The sequence below is a fragment of the Corylus avellana genome, chromosome ca6 (assembly GCF_901000735.1).
Source record: "Corylus avellana chromosome ca6, CavTom2PMs-1.0".
Classification (NCBI taxonomy): Eukaryota; Viridiplantae; Streptophyta; class Magnoliopsida; order Fagales; family Betulaceae; genus Corylus; species Corylus avellana.
In genome coordinates this window covers 26,439,097-26,444,178 of record NC_081546.1, presented here as the reverse complement: position 1 = coordinate 26,444,178, position 5,082 = coordinate 26,439,097, and the positions used below count along the sequence as shown (strand labels likewise).

Below are 5,082 nucleotides of genomic sequence, written 5' to 3'. Positions count from 1 at the left end.
GCCAAACCCAAAAATATTTGGTTTTGCGTTTGGCCTAGGGGGTGGCCGAACCACCCCCTAGGGCCATGGGGGTGGCTTCAGTTGCTCTGTATGTTTTGTGCTTTTTTGGATAATTATGTAAATCCTGTCAATTAAAAACACCTTGTTTAGTTAAAAAATATTTTAAGCAGCCTAAATTAGTGAAGAAACTGCAGAACCAAAAATTTAGTACTATGATTGCTGCATTGGATTTCATGAAATTCATACTTAATTTTAGAAATCTGTTGATTTTAATATGGTACAAACATTTTTGTGTGAAATGCGAAAGATATTCTTGATTAGTTTTAACCAGGGAAAACCAAATTTGAGGATACTGGAACCAAAAAAGTTAAAAACTTTAACAATAATTATGAAGACTGGAAAATATGAGTCAACTAAGGTGGGGACTTTTGATTCTAATAGATACAATTGGAGGAGAATGAGAAAATGTGTAGGAAATGACCCATTTTTGCTATTTGGTGTCCTCTATCATTTGCACCGAGCATCTGTTTGGGTTAAAAGTGTTTTAGGTGATTGTGCAGTGAGAAAGGGAGTAATTCTTCGAATTCAAGCCAGGGAGTAATCCTAATTTTGATTGGATTAGTGATTGGCCTACTCCAATTGGATAATCTATTTGAGACTCACCCTGTAAACATGTGGATCGCCATAGCTGCCTCGGTCATGTGTTCCTTTTCATATGCAGCCATGACAAAGATTAATGGGACTCATTGGGCAAAATACTCTCAAATCATTGACATATTCCGTATCCTTTCAGGAACACTTGTACTGGTCTCACTGGCATCAATCCATCTGCCGCATCAGCTTTGGTGGTTATTTTTTGTCATATGGGCTCCTCTGGCTTTTATAATTGTTGCAGGTACATGGATTTACTCAAGGGCAGAGGGAAGGGGGGTCGAGACAACAATTTCTCTTCCTCAAGTATAAAAATTTTCAAATGCCTCGGTTGCCCACTCTTAAGCACTCATCAGGTGCAATTGTCACTCAGTCATCAAATAGGGGCAAACGACTCACGCGGCATCTGATGACGTCTTTTTTTTTCTTTTTTTTTTTCATTGTTTTAGGCTTCTTAGGTTAGACGAAGAGGAAGATGATGACCTGTTATGATTTCTCCAAAATGTGCCGTTTATAGGTTTATTGTTTTTATTGTTGTTGCTACTGTTGGGGAACTAGCAAGACTTCTTCCAAACACATTGTGGGACGTAGGTTGTTTGGCAACCAAGTATGCTTTCAAGTTAGCACATCTTAAAACTTTTGATGCAGTCCAACAAACAAAGTGCAAGAGATGCAAGCGAAAATCAGTTATCACAGGGGGCGCAACCAATCTGAGGAGATGATTTTTGTTGATGGTAAGAATGCAGAGCTAAGAATAATTCCCTTCAAGGAGAATAGAAGAACAACCAAAGTGGGCAGCGAAACTAACTGCCAGAAGGGCAGCATTGGCTTCCCCAATCGTGGCATCCAGGTGAGGTAACTTCTTGGTACAGGCAGCCATGATGAGACTTATTGAGACTTGTGTGGTCACTAAGGACCAGGGCTGCAACACTGAACAGGGGAGAATGGAAACATCAAAATTTGCTTTGAAGAAGCCTTGGGGTGGAGGGGTCTAAACTTCAGGGGCAGTAGCCGAGTCATGCCAGGCTTTTAAGGTGAGCCTTAACCATAGAGCGTATGGATTTGAAAGAAAAGGCTGTATTTTTGTTGTTTGGTGACAAAAATGCTTGTTTAAATTAAGACTTGCGCTCCGTTTTCTAAAGCCGGCCAGATGGCTATGTTTTTGGTTTTAACGTTTCACCGTCACCAACTTTATTTTCTTCTTCTTATTTATTTATTTATTATTTAGTGTAGTCACCAAATTGATTTTTTTTTTTTCCTAAGCAAAGAGGGGAAGGGGGAAAGGAGTAGTCACCAAATTGATTTGGTTGAAAGACTTTTCACCAAACCAACTTCATATTTGTTTTAACTATTCAAGGCCTCAAAAAGGCTGAGTTATGATCTTTGAATTGTGATTCCTCTTCAAGTATGCACTACATATATAATGACCCTTGAAAGATGACGTTTTAAGTCCAAAAATCATCACTATTGATTTAGTGATGTTTGAATAGTGGTTCTTGGTAAAAGACTTCAAACATAGGGTTTGGATTCAAAAATAGAGTCGTTTGAACAGTGAAAACGACACTAAATGGTGTCTCTTTGGGCCAAGCGTCGCGTCACCTTCTAAAATGTGATGCTTGTACTGTTTAACCATAATAGCAACTAAATTACCAAAATAGCACCTAAAGAAATTCATAATTAAATAGAAAAATAAGATAAAGACGAAAATAATAAAATAATAAAAAAGATTCTACGTGGTACAGTCTATGATCTACATCAATAGGATAAAACTCAAAGGTCTACATTATACTCTTATTCCTTAATATATGATTTGAGTTCATGACTTTATTTATAGAGGTTTAGCATAATTTCAAATATAAAACAAATCTCTTAAATTAAGGATAATTAATTACAAATCAAATCCAAATTAATCAAAAGTACTTCTATTCTTAACATGTTCTTGCAAGATGAATGCATGTTCTTGCAAGATGAATGGCTGGAGTTAAATGCGCCTCATTTGAAATATCGGTTGCTCTAAACCTAAACCCAAAGAGTTTGTTTCTTCTTTTGCGATGATGAACTCAAAAAATAACTCTAACCCTGAACCCAAAGAGTTTGCTTCTTCTTTTGCGATGATGAACTCAAAAAATAAAGAACTCCACGCCTTTGGCGACTTGCCACTGAATTGTATGAGAACGTGGCCTTGCTGTAGGGATGATGTAGATGTCCGTCGGGGGTGCAGCACCAATGTCTCAAGATTTGGGGTAGATCGGATTGGGCTAAGCCTTTGGGCGCTGATCTGCCTGAGAAGTCTGTAACAAGATTTGCCAGAAAAGACAAAGTTGACAATGGATTCGTCGACAAGGACCATTTGACACCAGAGGCTAAGGGAGATGAGGCTAGTTGAGATAGTGTTACTAGGCCGTTCACGAATGGTGGAGGGCGTCGACAGCGTTGGGTGGTGGACTTCTGGCCAAGGCAAGGAGTGGCGGTGGTTGACCGGTAATGGGTGGAGGATGATCACATCCTCTAGTAAGAAGAGTTGCAAAAGTATTGACTATGAAGAAATTAACGGACCAAGATTGGTTATTAGCGTTAGCCGAAAAAGTGCTAATACCATAAATAAATTTATAATTAAATAGAAAAAATAAGATAAAAGCAGAAATAATAAAATAACACAAAAGATTTTAAATAGAAAAAATAAGATAAAGTTTAAAGTTCTACATTATATTCTTAGCATCTATGTGTTGAGAGTAGCATACGAGGGACCTAGATGGTAAGGGACCTTGATGATGAGAACAGCAAGCACTCCTATAATTTCGACTGAACCATAGCATGACCCAGCCAAACAAAGAGTTAATGAGAATCCAATGCGACTAATATTAATCATGCACATATCTTAGTACATGCCATAACCACTTAAATATTTTCATAGGTCATTGAGCTACTACTTTTTTTTTTTTTTTTTTCTTTTACATATCTGTATAAGAGGAGGAAAAATTCGAACTAGTGACCTCTGCTTTATTAGGCGATTAAACCACCACCTTAATGCAAGTATAAGTCAATTTTATAAACTCAATTGCCGTAGGAAAAGGATGAGTATATTTAGCACATGTATTATATAGTATATACTGTTTATTGTGGGCCCTGCCGGGAAGTTTGTCAATTGTCATCCTTCCTTTAATGCATATCACCAACGCGTTTTCCCTTCTTTTGATGATGATAGGAATAAATTAGGGTTAGTTAGGTTGAATTGGAATAGTTTTTCGATTCATTAAGAATATATTACTTTAAATTATGATTAAGATATTTAAAATTAATATTAAGATTAATTAGCTGTTATCGTATTTTATTTTATTTAAGAACTATATTTTTTTTAATAGAAAATTAGAGAAAATGTTTATAAAATTGTGGTATATATATATTATTCGTGCGTTTTTCACCATGATGATAATTTAATTGATTAAATGAGAAAATCGATATTTCAAGGGTTACCTGTAACAAGTCTGTTACTAATTTCTGGTTTTCTAATATATATTTGGTGATGATGGTAGATTTTGAATGAAATGAAGATGATTGTTGTTTTGAATGAATGAACAAATTGTTAGAAATTAGAACAATGGACTGAATGTAATTGTATTGTATAAATGAGCGGATTACAAGTAATTGGCCAATTTCGAAGATTTGGCCAACCTCCATCTACTATGAACTATAAACTAAGACTTTGTTTGTTTCAAAGTAAAATGTTTTGAGTGGAAGATATTTTCTTAAAAATATTTCTTTAAAAACATTTTTTTGGCATTTGGAGCATATGGAAAATCACAAATATTATATATATAGTCTTTCAATCATATTAAAATTTAAATTATGATAATGTCTCGATCAAGTCTCTACAGGTTCTTATTGGGTCTTGGCAGTGACTCAACTAGGTCCTGACGGTGTCTCGACTGGGTCTCAATGGTGTTCTGGTGAAGTCCTTGCAATGGCTCAGTTGGGTCTCATTGAAGTCTTGACTGGGTCCGTCAATTTGATATTTAGAAGCTTAAACTCAAAAAATAGTTTACAGTGTAAAAAAGTGAAACCAATTTACGGAAACTAAAGAAGGTTTTTTTTTTTTTTTTTTTTCTGTAAAATTAAAAATATTTTTCATTGACTAGTATTTTTAGTCACACCAAATACAAAAAATACGAAAAATATTTTTCAAAAACTATTTTATTCCAAAACAAACGGAGCCTAAGTTAACCAAGACTAACATTTCATTACACAGGTTCTGAATAAGAAGCCCAGTATCGCAGGCCACTCTTTATAAAACAACCCAACTGTATTAACAACTGCCTAGCCCACTTGACTGTCAACTTAGCCCAATGCGCTTTTCTGTTTCGATAAAAACTCAACTCCCTGTTAGAAAATCTCAAATAAAAAAATATTAGAGGGTTTTTTTTTTTTTTTTTT

General features: G+C 35.4%; 1 long non-coding RNA gene across 1 annotated transcript; it reads left to right on the top strand.

Annotated features, from left to right (window-relative positions):
• Nucleotides 1-592: 592 nt before the first annotated feature.
• Nucleotides 593-1,823, top strand: LOC132185044 (uncharacterized). Its single transcript, XR_009440612.1, has 2 exons — nucleotides 593-1,007; nucleotides 1,101-1,823. It is a non-coding gene; the product is annotated as an uncharacterized LOC132185044 (long non-coding RNA).
• The last annotated feature ends 3,259 nt before the right edge of the window (nucleotides 1,824-5,082 follow it).